At 40.1% G+C, this 17475-nt stretch overlaps 1 protein-coding gene across 22 annotated transcripts in view; it reads right to left on the bottom strand.

The window, feature by feature from the left end:
- Positions 1–17475, bottom strand: part of LOC118971592 (uncharacterized) — a 411068-nt gene that overhangs the window by 128948 nt on the left and 264645 nt on the right. For 18 of the 22 annotated variants that reach the window (XR_012122776.1, XR_012122777.1, XR_012122769.1 and 15 more), the window contains one exon: positions 7101–7196. The exons of 1 other annotated variant lie outside the window; for it this stretch is intronic. The gene's annotated coding sequence lies outside the window, so the exon portion shown is untranslated. Of the gene's footprint in view, positions 1–7100; positions 7197–13484; positions 13587–17475 lie in introns of all 22 variants that reach the window. 3 more of the 22 variants (XR_012122771.1, XR_012122780.1, XR_012122772.1) reach the window with 1 other exon arrangement.

Below are 17475 nucleotides of genomic sequence, written 5' to 3'. Positions count from 1 at the left end.
GTCAGGCTCTTCACCTTCCATAACCTAAAGGCAACTTTACCACTTGAACTTGGCAATTTTAGGCCTATGAGCCTTGCTACCAACAATATTACGTTATTTATCTGCATGCTGTCGACTCTCAAATATTTGTTTCTTGCCCAAGTTGTTCTTCTTTACTTCAGATTTATAAATCTGATTGTCTACTCAATACCTTCACATAGGAGGTATAACAGACATCTCAAATTCAGCATGTCCAAAATGAATCTCTTAATGTTTCCCCTCCCCAAACCAGCTTTTCATGGAGACTCCCTCATTGCCATGTCTTACATGGCCCAAACCCTCTGAGTCCTAGAGTCATGACTCTTGTCTTTTACCCACCTAATCTATTCACAAATCATGTTGTCTACCTTCAAAGAAAATCTGACCATTTTTCTGCTATGACTCTTGTCTGTGACACCAAGCTATTTCAATAGCTTTATAACTGGTTATTCTGTTTCTACCTTTGTAGTCAGACAAATTTGTTTCAAATCCCAGTTTTGCCATTTATTACTTATTTGGATCTTGAGCAAATTGCTTGCCCTCTCTTAGACTCAATTTCTTGTTTGTTTTGCTTACTGTTATTTGTTCAGTGCCTGAAATATAGTTGGAGCTTAATCTATTTTTGTTGAATCAAAGAATAAAATTAAAATAATATTTAAAATACCAACTAATACATGTAAAATTACTGATACATATTTGTGATTCGCTGTCATCCAATTCCCTACATATATGTATAACAGTAACAATATTATAACCCAGCAGTAATAGTAATATAACTTCATTTGGGTACCTGGACCCAATTCCAATATGTGTAAATATGTGGGAGGGGGTCTTCCCACACATACTTACAACAAGAATTCTCGAACACCAGCAGGGTGTTGGAGAACTCAGCTCAATTCTGATGCTATCTGCCCAGAGACAACACCAGATTCCCCAGGTTAAGGGCTCTCTACTGTGAGACTGCCCTCCACCCCCAACTCCAGATGCCGGTCCCAAGTCCCAGGCAGTTACCTGTGCTTCTGATGTACCGGCTGGATTGGAGGTTCCAACGACCTCCCCCTTAGTTTGCTAGTTTCTCCCCCCATTGATTTGCCAGAGTGGCTCACAGAACTCAGGAAAACACTTACATTTACCAGTTTAATAAAAGATACCATAAAGGATACAGGTTAACAGCCAGCTGAAGAGAAACATAGCTCAGGCAAGGTCCCAAATATAGGACTTTCTATCCTTGCGGAGCTTGGGGACTGGCTTGGTGGCACGTGGAGCATTCTGGTTCCCCAGGCATAGAAGCTCTGCCAAACTGAGAAGCAGGATCCAACCGAGCAGAGAGAGAGAGAGAGAGAGAGAGAGAGAGAGAGAGCGAGAGAGAGCAAAAAGCTCTTCTCAGGGGTTTTTGTGGGGCCTTTATTGCATAGCCATGATTGACTAAATTATTGGCCATTGGCTAATTCAGTCTCCAGGCCCCCCACCTTGGGTGGGTGTCCAAAAGTCTCTCATTAATGTAACAAAACATCTGTTTCACCTTTAAGACTTCAGGGTTTTCAGGAGCTGTGGATGCAGACCAAATACAACTGGGAAATATATATTTGGTCATCTGAATGACCAAATATGTATTTCTTATAACTCATTATTGCAATGGTAGATACTAAGATGGTGGCTGCCATTCATTTTATTTTTATTAAAGTTTCAGGTTTATTCCTAAGTTTTTGAACTTCATCATTTCTCAAGTTAAGACATCTAATTAACATCTCTTATTCTCACTTGTCCCATCAAAAAGGTAAGTCCCAAGATAAAAAAGCATTTTATTTATTCAATGCTATAACATCAGCATCTAAAATAGTGTTTATAACATTGAAACGGCTCAACAAATATCAAAATTAATGAACACAAGAGAAGAGACCCTGGTTCTTGTTACAATTACTAGCAAGATGTGAGATACATATGTCTCAAACAGCCTTTCAAAATGGCATGCCACTTCCATTCCTCAAGGTTTTTTAAAAACTCTAAGTAATGCATGGAAATTTCTGAGTACATACATAGCAAATGCTCAGTAAAAGGTGGCCGCCGTCATCATTGCACCCACACCACCATCATCATCATGATAGTCATCTTTCCACTGTCCTATTTCCCTAGGAAGCAGCATCCTAGAACCTATTAGCTTGCTTTACCACAGTAACGCTTACCTTAAAATTAAATTTTAAGTTAAACTTGTGCCTTTGGCTTTATTAAATATGTATATTAGAACAAGCTATGTATATCTTCTCCAAACATGGTTCTTAGAACAATGTTTATTATGCTACTTATCATCCTTTATGGCAAACTCATGACCCAAATGAGTAATGGCCTAAGGTATCAGATGTATCTTTCATTCATTAAACTATTTCCTGGGGCCCATTATGTCCCAGATATTATGCTAGGCACCAGAGGGGATATAAAAAGGAGGAGATAAAATGTCTGTCCTCAAGCAGTTTAGGTTTGTCAGAGAAATATGTATGTAAACAAATGATTGAATCTGTGTATGTGAAAATCATCATAATAGGAATAAATTAGTTCATGAAAGGGATGAAGGAGAAGCTGAATAAGGATATTGGTATTTATGATGGGGACAGAGACCACACTGAGAAAAGTTTATGACATAGAAACATCAGATGTTAGTGACTGTGGTAGACACCACTGGGGTTTCTGCCAAGATCGTGATGGTTTCCTTCTTAGACTTTCTTATCCACAGGGATGGATTTCAGCAACCTCATTTTCACCATGTAAGCCCATTCTTTTAGACAGAGTTGACTTGCTCAGGATAAACTACCCTGGGGTGGTCTCTTGCTTGGAGAAGATAAAAATTTGGGAGCTATGGTGTATCCCATATTCCCAACTGTAAAGTGGACTGAGAAACAGAGAAAGCCAGTCTGGTTGAGAGAGAAGAATTAAAGGTATATACAGAGAGAAGCTGAAATGAAAAATAGGAAGAAACTCCACTGAACTGTTCTTGACCTGTAAGATGCAGCTTATCCTGCCTGGTTCTTGGCTTCCTTGAAAATCACTGTAACTTTATGAAAAATTCCCTCCTTTTCTCCACTCAGCTAGCTCGAGTCATTTTCTGTTAATAAAATCTGAGTCTTAACTAATGAAGTGATTGATTCGAAGTGGTGGATGAAGAAGAAGGAAAGACCTTCTTGGACACAGAAGGATGTGGCTGGTGGCATGGAATATGGAAGAAGGAACAAGACAGAGTTTGGGTGAATGAGATAATGGGTTGATTTTTGTAAGTGTATGGTTTGAGTTATTTGTAGAATATCCAAATATCCAGGTGGGCATTACTAGTACGCAGTTGGAACTCGGGAGGAGTCACACAGGATAGTATATATATTTGAAAGTCAACAACCTTTAAGGTAAAGTCGCTGGCATGGATGTAATCCTGTAGAAAGGGTTTAGGGTGAAAAGGGAGAAATAACTCAGACCTGCAGGGGGACCAACATTTGAGGACAGCCATAGGAAAGGAATCCTGCAGAGCAGCAGCCAGAGACAAGTGAGGTCAGCTGGGAGAGAGTGGGTCCACAGAAACAGGCCATGAGAAATCACGAAGGGGGAGTGATCGGCAATGCTAGAGGCTGCAAGGAATCAAATATTATGATATTGGAAATTGCTTATTGGATTTTGCTGGTATATAATTGTTGGTGACATCAGCAGGATTGTTTTCAGTGCATAATGGGGGGAAGAATCCCAATTTCAAAGACTGAAAAACAAATGGGTAGTACAGTTGCGTGATGAAGAGTAAATGGAGAATGAAACAATAAAGTTATTCTTCTCTTTGTAGAAACTTGGTTGTGAAGAATAGAGAAATGTTGAGGGGTGCAGAAAGAGGGTAACCTCAGGCTAAGGGAGAGAAAGGCATCTACCTGGCAAGCTGACTAAGTATTAATGTTGGCTGGTCAGTGTACCCTTTTCCCAACAGAGTGCTGGACACACATAGTATGAGCCAGCAAAAAAATGAGCTGGGCACATCTAATTCTCTTTTTTAGGAATTTGGTCTAGAACATAGGAGGAAAAGTGCCATTTCTTAGGAATTTGGTCTAGAACATAGGAGGAAAAGTATCATTTCGCAGTGTTAAAATGATGCCATGGAGCTCTTGATGTGCAGAATAATAGAGCTGATGTAATAGGAAAAGCAGGTACTACAGTATGAACAGGAGAGGGAGGGAGAGAACATGCAACTTTATGGAAAGAAAACGTTGAAAACAGTTGACAACCCAGAGACACTCTAGTTTTGACATAATTTCAGTTCCTGTTTCAGGCCTTAGAGATCTTTTTAACAAACCACCCTTGGATTAGTGTAAATGGGTCTTTCTTTTCAACAGCATGAAGCCTGTCAACTCTCTAAGATATGCTGTCAAGATATTTAAAAACATATGTCATTTTCTAGGCTGTATCATCTCAGGGGAGGCACTTGAGTGCTGCGGTTAGGAAACGGGTCTCGATTTATTTAGGCCTGAATTTAATTCCTAATTCTGCTCTTATATTTTGCATGAGCTTGAGCAATCTGTGTAACTTCTCTGGGGCTAGGTGTTTTCATCTGTAAGGTAAGGATAATTATTCCAACTGTATAGGAGAGCTTAAGGACTAAAATGAAAAGAATGCATAGAAAAAGCTCAGCTCAGTGTCTGGCAATAGAAAGTTCAATAGATGTCAATTGTTTTTGTGTTATTGGCTTACAACTAGCTATGTTAGGTAAACTTTTCTCTATCTTAAATTTCTGTTTTCTTTTTAGCTTCAGTGAGTTCTTTCTAGCAACCAAGCACATATTCAGCCTTTTCACACTTCATATATTTGCATACTGATATTTGCATGGTGCTTGAAATGATACATATTGAAAAGATTTAGTTACTCTGGCTTTTCTCACTAGTTGTCTTTTCTGAGATCTTCTCTAGAAACAGTTAAATGGAGGGCATATCAATACAAACAATGGTGACTCAGCTTATTTCATATAAAGAGAATATCAAATTATTCATTCACTCATTCACTCATTTACTCCACAAAATATTTACCAAGCTTTTCCTAGGTATAAAGTGTAGTTTGGAGCTACAGGCAACATGAAGATTTAGAAGGTGTGATTTAAGAAACATCTAATAAGAGAGATAGATGGATTCAAATCACAGAATAATAGAGCTAAGAGGTATCTTATACAAAGATACAGATCTTCCTCTACTTACGGTGAGGTTATGCCCCAATAAACCCATTTAAGTTGGAAATGTTAAGTTGAAAAAGCATTTAATATAGCTAACCTACCAAACACCATAGCTTAGTCCAGCTTACACTAAAATGTGCTCACAACACTTATATTAGCCTACAGCTGGGCAAAAGCATCTAACACAAAGCCTGTTTTATAATGAAGTGTTGATATCTCATGTAACTGGTTGAGTACTATACTAAGAGAAAAACAGAATGGTTGTATGGGGACAGTATGGTTGTTTATGCATGGATTGTTTACCCTCATGATGGCATGGCTGAATGAGAGAGTATCACACCTCATATTGCCAGCTGGGGGGAAAAATAAAAATTCAAAGTCTGAAGTACAGTTTCTATTGAATGCATGTCACTTGAAAAAAATCTTAAATCAAGCCATTGTAAATTGGGGACTGTCTGTGAGAAATCCCAGGCCTCTCATTTACAGATGGGGAAATGAGACACAGGGAGGTTACCAGTAATGCAGGAATTGGAATCTGGATTGTCCAAATTCTGGCCCAGTTCTCTTTCCATCTAGACTATCCAGGACCAGCAAAGAGTGAAGCAAGTGCTATGATAAGCACAGGGTTATAACAGAGGAATGAGATTCTAGGCAAAGAGAAGGGGAAGTGTTTGAATTTATGCATGATGCAAGAGTTGGAGGCAGACCTCCAGGCAGAGGAGAAATGTGGGAGACAGCCTCCACAGAAATGTGGGAGAGAGCATGCGTGGTCCACGGCCTGGTGAGGTGATGTGTGGAAATACGATAGGGACTGACGCTGGACACAAAGGTCACCAAATCCCCGGCTGCCAGAGAGCTAGTCCAGGGAACTAGCACTGCTTTACTACTTAGGGGATTTTTGAGAAGTTTATGGCTTCATGGGACCTGTTTCAGAGAAGGTGGCTCAGGTGGCATGGTGAGAGAGGCAGAGCAAGACCATTCATGGGGCTATGGACACGGGGGTGAAGGGTGGTCTGCAGGGGCAGAAGCAACAAGAGGAGCGGAGGCTCTGCCAGAGGAGCAATAGTAAGAAAACACAGATCTGGACCAATATGACGTGGTTGTCATAATGATGGTTTCAGTTAGAACCACCACAGCTGGGTCATTATTTTGGGTAGTTTTGTTTTAGCAGTAAATAGAATTATTTTCATTAAAATAGCCAGATGCACTTTGGTAGTTTAAATAACATTATAATGTGTTTTTGATACCACTTAACAAGGTCAAGAAACCAGCCTTCAAAATCAGTTCAGATATCTTCCTGCTTCCATAATCACCTAAGTAGGACTGAGTGTCCTCTGTGCCACTATGTCTATCTTCAATCCTCTACGCCACTATGGTATGGAGTATATGTTTGTTATTATAGTAAGCATTTATATAAACATCTCTTCCCTAATTTACTGTGACGTCCTTGAGAATAGGAATATGCTTTTACTTGGTTTCTCTTGTGTCCAGCATGGTTTCTCATTTGTGTGTATTACAAAAGCCTCCTGTGCACCCCTCTTTCCTGGGTACTGGATAAGATGCTTTAGCTGACACTTACTATGGCCATCACCCAGTAGACTTGCATGCACTTGTCCATCTTTTTTACATGGATGGCAAAATTCTCTGGTAAAATCCATAGGTGCTAGATCTAAAAAATCCCTTCTGCATGCCAGCAAAACACATATGCTAAAAGAGGAAATGTGTGGGGGTCCAAAATGACTTGTCAGTGAACTCAGCCTGTTCCTAAAATATCACCACTTCCTTTTCTGTACTGGTCTTTTAAAGCTTCTATTCTGGAATCTTTGGTGTAATGAAGGCCAACTTCTTTGGCCTGTAGTTTGTAGAATTATACAACAGTTCACAGTTCTCGAGAGCTTACCTTGTGCTGGGTACTCTTCTAAGCACATTCCATGTAATGCTCACTGTAGCTTCTGTGCACAGATCCTCTTATTCTCCTGTTTCATGGATGAGGAAACTGAAAAACAGAGATGATCAATAACTTGGTTAAGGTCACACATCAGTAAGGAGGCGAGCCTGAGTTCTATCTTAGCAGTCTAAACCTGAAGCCCCTTCTTTCAAGCAGTCCACAATGCTGTCTTTCATTGAATTCTTCATCTTAAAACTGTAAATCTAAATAACATTTATCAATTTTTAGTCTTCTGGAACTTCTCTGTTTCTCTCTGCCTCCAAAATTGCCAGGCATTAAGAAATCTTTGTAAATTTTTTTTACAACAAATTGAGAGTATTCAACACAGTCAGTAGAGCTAAATGCATTTGAAATGGCCAGAAGTTGTAGCATATTCTTATCTTTAATCTGTGCTACCTTTCCAGTTTGCATTTTGTTGACTGAGGTGTCTCAGGCTAAATGTTATTCTTTCCGAGAATCCTCCTCTGGATTCCACAGGGCAGATTTGGGTGGTTTTTAAATTATGTTTCCCCTGGGTTTCTTTCTCACCTCTAATTACTATAATTATTTTAGTATATTTTATTATAATTTTATATTTATTTAATTGCATGCCTATCTTCTTACTGGACTATCAACCTCTTGACAGAAGGGATTATATCTCCTCAGTATAAAATCTCAGCATTTGCTACAATGCCTAACACACAGCAGGCAGCTCAATAAATATTATGACAGAAATTGGAGAAAAGCAAAATTGGTCCTGAGAAACTGGGGTTTCTTTGTCCTAAAAGTTAACATGACACTATTGTGCCCAGTGACTCAGGCTCTTATTCTATCCTTGTTAGTTTCTTTAAACAAACAAGCAAAAACCAAAACCACAAATAAAGTAAGTCTTTTTTCTTGCTTCAGAATTTCCTTTTTTCACACACCTTAGTTCATTCCAGGCTGTAGTTTTTTTGGCTCTATTATGGTAGGTTGTGCCACTGTCTTGAAATTGTCTTGTTTATGTACCCCCTTCTCTCATCTTGTATTGATACACTCTTGGGTCTGAGCCCATCAGAAAAGCTGTTTGCATATATCCTTCTATATGCCTTCACTTGCTCATCTGGATGAAATGCTGTTCCATTTCAGTCACTGGGATTTCCTTTTGATAGTTTCCCATTTTTCTTGATATGCTCACTGTCCCTCTTTCAATTGCAATTCATCGAGTTCTTTTTACCTTTGGAAGTTTTCGAAATCTGCTTTCTCCAAAACACAGGGATTAAGGCCAGTGAGTAATTTACATGACACTCTCATATGCATTTTCATATTCTTCATTTAACTAACATCTGAAGGAACTGAACTTAGAGGAAAGTGCTCAAGATGAGACACATTCCAAGTGGCAGGGAGCTGCTTAACCCCAGGCATGTCTGTTGCTAAAGCATGTGCTCTTAATCAGTGTTACAGTGTAAGCTCATAATTTCCATATGAGGGACCACAAGCCCGAAAGCCCCATTGCCTAGAATAAACCTGTGTGCCAGCCTGCATGAGGCCAGTCATGAAGGACCTAGAAGAGCTGGGATTAGAAGCAAAGTCTCTGACTGCTAGTACAGTGCCTTCTCTACTATGTTTTGACATTCTGCTTTACTGGGATTAGATAGACAGGGAAGATGCTGACTGGGTATTTTATATATTTTGAAGATCTGAATGAATTTTAAGAGTGTGGAAGGATCTAGCACTGCTTGATCCAAACTCTGTCTTGAAGAAAGACTGGACTTTCATTACTTTTTATTCCCCATCTTCTTCCCATGGATTGGGGAGTAACTGGTATGTTCCATAAAAGGTTTTGCTGATATAATCTTAAAGTTTTGGCCAGATGGCACTATCAGAGGTTCCTTTTCCATCGTCACTGTTAATATATCTTCTAATTTTTCCACTTCTGCTTTCAAAATTTAAAAAAAGAGGTTTATAGGAAAAATGAGAGTAAAGGGAAAATTTGTACAAGTTTTTGTCCAGGAATTTTCTCTGAAGCTTTAAAAAAAACTCCAAGATTTATTAGGGACACAGTTTAGTCTAATGACCCTTTTTAATTATATTAGCTTTGTCTTACATTCTCCTTCTTCAGCTTTCTACTCTTTCAATGACAGTCAGCCAGTCTTGGCTGTTTTCCAGTTCTCTTAACGTCCATCTGCCGTCTCACTCAAGAGTAAGTCTACTTCCTTCCTCACATAATGGTCCTTCCAATGCTTGAAGAGTGTTAGCATGAACCCCTACATCTGCTCTCCCTAGGCCAAAGACCACCATTGTTACGAAGGAGAAAATGGAGGTCTAGGAATCAATGACTTGGCTCTACAATTTATTAACCATGCTACCTTGGTCAAGGCGCTTAGTACCTCTCAATTTCAGCATGGCCATCTATAAAATGAATATAATAACATTTATTTCATAGGATTATAGGGATGAAAATGAATATCAGAGAGTGTGTCAAAGTCTTACATATTGTAAATTGGTATGGAAGTGTGATCGTGGCTGCTCTGCCCCGCTCACGGTCCAATCATCGCTATACTTAAACTGGAGTAAAGCCTTTCAGAATGGGGCTGACCTGTACAGGGTTTAGGGAGATAATATGCTCTCCTAAGGAAAGTACTGTTCTTCATTAGTATGCCTAACGTGCCATTAAATGCTGTTAGTAGTTATGCTGGCTCATCTTAAACTTGTGGTCCACTAAAACACCCAGATCTTTTTTTCAGGTTGCTTCTACTTTGTTCATGAGCAACATGGCATTTATCTTAGATGTAGAAATTAATTTTTGTGCCAGTTAAATTTACACTGTTGGTCTTGGCCCAGTGCTTACACTGAGGACACGGAGAATACTGTGTGAGTCTTCTGGATGAGTTCTATACCCGGCTTTGTAGCATCTGCACACATATCACTTTTCTTTCTAATATCCTTTACCTGTGGCCTGCCTATGACATAAGTTTGTCCTCAACTTTTCCATGTCAGCATGAGAAGAATCTGCACCTATGGATGTAGGAGGTCCTCAAATACTTTGAGTGGGACATACCGTGTATCTGACTCCATAATCCACTGAAATGTCTAAGAAATGCTCCAATTTTGGCATTTATTATTGTTGTTGTGTGGGTGACATTGGGAAGAAGTATTAGGTGGCTTACTTTCCTTGCCGAGGCCTGTGAAAAATCTCTACTTTTTGATCAACGATTAATCATGTCCTACTAGAAGATGAGGATCTGAGAACTTTCCATTTTGGCTGCTGCAGTGATGAAAGAAAACAGCCTGACTCAATCCACCTGAAATTCTGAAGATGTTCCCACACCCATTTTATGGCACAGAAGCACTTCCCCTTTTCATGGGAATCAAGGAGAGCATATTCTTTTGCCAGAATTTATTTTCTATACTGTCTTTCCGTATTCCAAGGATATGTGACTGAACAATACTTAATGTGATTTTAACATCATCTCAGAGAGAGATAAAGACTTCAGTCCAACACGAAAGTGTCCCACCACAGACAGAACAATGATCAAAGACAAAACTTTTTGGGAGTGTTATTATAGATTAAGTAGCCAGGGGGAGGGCAATCGGGGATTGACTTTAGTACTAGGGCTTTAAAAATGTACATACAGATCTTTTACTGAGCCGCTTTGCTCACCTAACCATTTCATTGGAATTCTAACCATGTATCCCATTTCCTTAATCTTTTAATTTAGATAGTAATTGACATGTAACACTGTTTTAGTTTCCAGTGTACAACATAATGATTCAATATTTGTATATACTGCAAAATGGTCACTGCACGTCTAGTTAACACCTGTCACCATTCATAGTCTGATTTTTGTTATGATGATAACTTCTAAGATCTACTCTCTTAAGCAACTTTCAAATGTGCAATAAAGTATTACTGACTATAGTAACAATGCTATAGTCACTATAACTATAGTAACCATACACTACCACTTCCGTAAACTTAAGTGATTTCATGACATTTTAATTTCTACCTTTATACTCAACCTTACCCTCTTGCCTTCAAGCACATTTAAATTTTTTATCTTGAAAAAGCTTTCTTTGATTCTGCTATCAGCTCTACCAATAGGGGGATTGAACTTTTTAAACCATAGTCTACGCACCCTTTGCCTCTACTTCTTTGTCTTTCAATCATACATGGAGCTTGTGTTCCATCTCTACCGACAGACTAAAAATGTTAAGGTTATCTATGACATCTCAAATGACTTACTCTCAGCTCTCTGATTCTTTGACTTCTTTGTATGATTAATGTGATTGACTATATTGCTGCAACTCTCCCTGATTCTTGACTTCCAAAATGTTTTACTATCATAGTTTTTTATGCTGTCCTAATTTTTGTCTTGTCATTGCCCTTCAGATAAATTACAAGGTCTTATGTGACTTTGGTCCTTTGCCTAACTCTCTAGCCTCATCTCTTGCTTTTTCCATCTTGCATTTTACACTCAGAATGCAAAATTCTTTTGGTTTCTTGATAAGTACTATTTGTCCTTCCTCAGCTCTCATCCTTGGGGCACAATGTTCCTTCCCAGAGGATCACTTGTCTCCACTTCTGCTTTTTCTGGCTTCCTCCTTACTCATCCCTGCATTTCAGCTGAAATATAAGCTCCTTAAGGAAACTTCTGCAAACTTGAACACAGAGCGTCCTGCTCTTTGATCTCAGAGATCCACATCATAACATTTGCCTTATTTTATTGTTATTATCTCTGTAACTGTCAAGTCACTTTCATTAAGCTATGGGTTTTGTAAAGATTTGGCTTATTGCTGTATCCTCTCAGATCTTGGCACATGTGATTATTCATGAATGATTTTTGAATGAATATATAGATAAATGAGTGGCCACCCATTCTCTGTATCTGTACCAATTCCTCTTCTTTCTGTCCTCTCCTGTATAAAAATTGGGATAATTATATCTGTCATAACTACTTCATACTTTGTGAGGATCAAATGGGGTAATGTATATAAAATTACTTATTTATAAATTATAAAGACATAGGCTAGGATGTCATTTGCTATTATAATTGTCCCCTCATTAAGAAAACTTAGTATCTCATCTGTGGTGAAGAATACCTTCAAAAATATTTGTGTTAGGACAGATGCATTTAAGGGTACAAACTTGGATTGAGTAGTAAATAAGTCCTGGAGATCTAATTCTAATATAGTGAGGACAACAATATTTTATTATAATCATCAAACCTCCTAAGAGACTAGAACTTAATTATTCCAACCACTAAAAAGAAAACATTATGTAATGTGGTAATTATTGCCACAATGCCAATTATATTACAGTAAGCATACCAAATTAACATGTTGTATACCTTAAGTTTACACAATGCTTAATATCAAATATATAATAAACAAAGAAACATTTATATTGGAATTCTCAGGGACTTCTGATATTGGACAAATTTGTGTTATTCTGATTAATCAAAGATTCAAGAGGAGGTAAATGAAACTTGTAAAATCACTGTCATCCTTATGGAGGGTTACGGTTCTCAGGATAATCTGAGATTTGCATTTTGCAATTTTAACTCAGGTCATGGAAAATACTGACAGAATAATTCCTACCTAAAGTTATTCTACCTTGCAAGTGAATCCTTATTAAACAATGTCTTTCCTCATACAACAGGATCCCCTTTCTGAATTTTTTTGTTTTTGTTTTTGACACCAGGAAGTCATCCAGCATATTAGTTAATTAGTTTATTATGCAAACACAGAAAGACAGGTTTGAGAAGTTACCAAACCAGGATGGGTTTTTCTTTCTTTACATTCACGGTTCTGGGGGAGCTCTGAGAGGGCTCTTAGACATTCTCTGATGGTAGAGTAAGAATGAATACTTTTTTTCAGAGATTATCTTGGGGAAAATCCACATCCAAGAAGGAAGTAATTTGCCTAAATTTCTCCAGACAATGCAGTCTCAGAATTAGAAGTATAAATAAAATAACAGTGTCTTGACACCCACTTCAAGAAGTTAATCACTAAGCTGTTTTCACAGGTTATGTTGATGAGAGTGCATTTCAAGGTACTGTCCAATTCTAGGTATTTTTATTGGACTTTGGTCTGATCTGATAACATTTAAAAACAAACTATATGAGGCCCTGGAGATTTTCTTGTTGTAGGGTGGTCTGACTTGTACTAGTATCTTACTGAAAAGGAATCCACGAGGGAAGAGAAAACAAATACAAGCTGCTCTCATGGTGTCATGGAATGTGTCTCGCATCATTGGTGCTCATTTGAGCTCAGGCAGGTTGGCAGCTCTGGTGTACACTCCACAGCAGCTTCACAGCACAGCAGCATGTTCACAGTCCTGCCACATGTTGCCATGCAGGAGGGAGCAGGGTTTACCTTCCTTAGGCCTGTGAGGTGGGGTAAGTCTGTGTTTCAGAGTGCAGGCTCCAAACGCAGAGTGCAGAGAGAATGTATCCAGGATTCCAGGACACGCTGGAGCTGGACAAGAAGAATGACTAATAATTACTGACACCTCCTGAACATGGAGTGTACCAGGTGCTATTTCAAGGGCTTTATGTGAATCATCTCATTTAATCCTCAACAAAGCCATGCCAAGCAGATGCAGAAAAGATTAGAAACTAGCCCAAGTTCTCCCAAGAAATAAGTAGCAAAGTCAGGCTACCAGCTCTGGTGGTCTGACTTTGAGATGGAATTTGTCATCATTCTGCTCTATAAGCTTACTCATCAGTGCAGATTATAAACCTCAGTTAATGCATAAGATCCTTTCAAGTTATTACATTAGTGGGAGGGTAGTTATTGCCTAGACTCGGAGTAACTATTAGGATGCACCCAGGTAATAGAAATAAAAATCACAAGTGAAGGTGTTATTTAATCAGACATTCATCAGGTACCATGCAGGCAATCTCTGGGAGAAGCTGAGGGAACTGCAAAGGAGTGGGAACTGGGCCGGCAGGAATTTGCAATCTGAAGGCAATACAAGTGATGTCAATGCGGCAGAAATATCCTTTGGAAATCTGCCATTGACAAAACCTGGTCTAATCAAGAAATAACACCCAGAGTGTCTAAGGAGGAACAGATGTTTTCTGCTTTCTTTTCCTTTTGCAGTCCTAGGATTAATTCTTGATGTTTGGATCTCAATGACAGTCGTTCCATGACACAGGAGATACACTTCAGTGAGAGAAGCAAAGCCAAGGAGAAGCCCCCCCATACTTGCCTTGTGTATCATTTGTGACTTTTCCTTTGGGTGAACTTGGGAAAGTGATGGTAAATCCTACCATTTCTTTTTTCTTAGGGACTCCAGAAGACATTGTGTGTGAAAATTTTTTGCTGGAAATAAGTCTGCTAAAACTGAACTGCAGGAATGAGAATCTCCATCTAGAACAACCTATCATCAATACTTTCTGATGCTTAAGACAAGTTCAACCCAGTACAAGAACCGGGTGTGGGTTCCAAGAAAAGGATTGTAGGAGTACAGTCCCTGATCCTCAAGAACTCTGCAGTTTGGTTAGAGACAGAAAGTACTTACATGAAACATTGGAAGACCCAGACAATAAAGTGCAAATAGGTATTGTCATCTACCAGTGTCTACAGAAAGGAGATGCGAGTGAAAAGTGGGTAGCCAGGGTCCCAGAAGGAAGTAGGGATGAGGATGGATGTGTCTGCTATGTGTGTGAGGGGCTTGGGTGGGCACTAACGAGAGTGAGGCTCAGGGCTCTGCTGGGATGTGAGACCCAAGGTGGACATCTGTGGTCTCTAGCTCTGGGAATTTCTTCTGCCACTGTAACTACCAACCACCTCTGTTCTTGTCTTGGCAGAGCCACCCATCAACCTGAATACAGTGCCACTGGATGGTGCGTTCTTTCAAATGCTAGGACAAATTTGGACACATAAATGATTTCTGGTTAGTCCCTGAGTGGGTGATAAAAACTACTAAGGCTCAAAGAAAAATAAGATAATGGCTGTGTTAGAGAACGCCATGCAAGCACCTATGAGGTATTTGCTCAACATTTACACAGTAGCCTCTAGAAAGGCCACCAATTTACCCTGGCTACTCTTCAGGAACCTTGGGGGAGTTTTCTTTAAAGACAAATCCTGTAGTTTCTTGGCAGCTTATTTGTGACACACATTTCTGGAATAAAGCTGTGTAGTGTTTTGTTCCTCTAGTTCCCCATGTGGGTTTAACATGCTCATGGTTCTCTCCTCTTAATAGCAAGGTCTCTTTGGAGGTGGGGGGAAGATTTCAGCCTGCTGTACACAAGAACTCCTGGAAAAAGTGCTCAATTCTGTCTTAGGAGAGGGATGATTTTCTGGGGATAATAATGGGTTCTCTTCCTGAAATGTAGCAAAACTGAGCAACTTGATAAACTATAGGTCAAAAGAAGAAGTAGTATGATCTTTGTATCCTTTCGTCTCCCTCCTTAGCACACAGTCCTGTAATGTGGCCCTTCCCTCCGTCACATGAGACACGAAGAGCCCTTCAGTGCGCAGCATCACCGTCTTCTACTTTTCCAATAAATACCTGAAGTGCTATATCCTCCACTCTCCTCTTAAGCAAAAATTGCCTGTGTGATCACAAGACCTAGCCTCTAGCTAGCTGCCACTTTGGAAAAGAGTGAATAATGATTTAATGGGGACATTAATCTTCTTCGATTTAAAGGAAGTATTAACCTAAACTTACAGGAAGTGTTAACCTAAAGAGTTCAATGGCACTGTGTTGGGAGAAGTAAGCATGCATATGTGCATTCATTCATGATCTGCTTTGTCCTAGAAAGAATTTCAGGACAATGGATAGAAATTCTTTTGGGATCTTCCCTCCTTTTACACTTGTTGAACGTTCCCTAAGCATCAGCCACTCTGCTAAGCGGTGGGGGCGTAAAGCGGCATGTGTGACACAGTGTCATGTCCTTGGAGAGCTCACAACCCAGCCAGAGAAACAGACATATAAAAACCCTATATTTTCGATCGTATCAGGAGCCAGAAACAGGGCAGAAGGTGTATTCTGGTCCGTGAGGGCAGAAAGGCTTGTGTGCTTTTTCCTGAGAAGAGGAAATAATGAGACAGATAGTTCTCTCCTTTGCCTCTTTCACTAGGGAAGTATTGAAAGAGATCTAAAATTAAAGGCAAAAGGGCTGAATGTTGGTTTTAGTATCTTGCAGTTGAAAAGCAACTGGCGAAGCTTCTCTAGAAAGCAGCCTCCCGCTGGGGCCCGAGGCCCATGTGATGGAGGCCACGCACTGAACTCACAGGGTGCTCCTGGCTGGCACAAGGCTGGGTGGTGTGAACGGCTCATCCTGATGATGGGGGATGGTGCTGCTGTGGGGTGGGAGTGGGAGGAGAATGGGAAGGTGAGAGCTTGCTGTGCCTGGCACCCACAAAAGCCCTAACAACAGGAAGGAAATGCAGCTCTGACTTAGGCAACTCCCAGAGCAATACTCTCAGTTTCCTCCGTTGCCTCTTTCACGGGAGGTCCTGGGATTCACTGAAGGACTCCGAGGCATAAGGAAGGACAGCTAGAATCCAAGGAGGGCAATTGCTCGGAACGGCCTTCTGTAAACCATCCAGTCCTCCAAGGCTTCGCTGAATTCCTCTTCCTTAGGTCCTTCCTGCCACATAACAAAAGCCAGGCTTGAACTTCCCTGCTTCAGCATGCCTGGCTTAGAGTTCGTATTATTATTGGTTAGATAAGTTATGGCTTTTTAATTGTTTTACATGTGCTCACTTTGTCTTCCAAACTGCACAGAAAGGAACTAAGCCACAGATTTCTTTTACATGCACAATAGAAGGTATACAGCGCTTGGCCCTTAACTGGGCCCCCCACATAGAGGCTCACTTGACTCTGTTGGGCCTGTGCCATTAGACAGCTAGAGCGGGTGGGGAAGGGAAGACTCAGGACTGAGGGAAGATACAAAGTTAACCGGGATGGTGGTCACGATGGTTGGAACTCTGAGAGAGTCCCCTGCTAGCTATGAGTGTGTATCACAGCTTGCTTATGGGGGTTCCATTGAAGTTTGTTTCATGAGATTGCTAAGGAAAAGAAGTCCAGGCTCAGAGGAATGGCATAGGTGATCTTGAAGGTTCTCAGCCAGAGCCAGGCTGGAATTCACAACACTCTATTAGTACCTCCCTGCTGGCTGGCCCATTCCAACCTACGCCTCTGTCAGCTCTGCTATTTGAAATACTTCCCCTGAAAGCATAAGGTCAGTGTTCTTCATTCACATGGATCTTGGCAAGCTTCACAAAAGAATGGAGTTTTTTCAACTCTTTCACAGTCCATAAGACACTTGTGTGCACACTGGAATGCTCTGGACCCGCCGAGATAGGAAATGAGTTTATTTACTGTATCATAGCACTGGTTCTGAGGACGAGA

The sequence above is a fragment of the Manis javanica genome, chromosome 11 (assembly GCF_040802235.1).
Source record: "Manis javanica isolate MJ-LG chromosome 11, MJ_LKY, whole genome shotgun sequence".
Classification (NCBI taxonomy): Eukaryota; Metazoa; Chordata; class Mammalia; order Pholidota; family Manidae; genus Manis; species Manis javanica.
The sequence above is the reverse complement of the archived record's forward strand: the minus strand, read 5'-3'. Positions and strand labels throughout refer to the sequence as shown.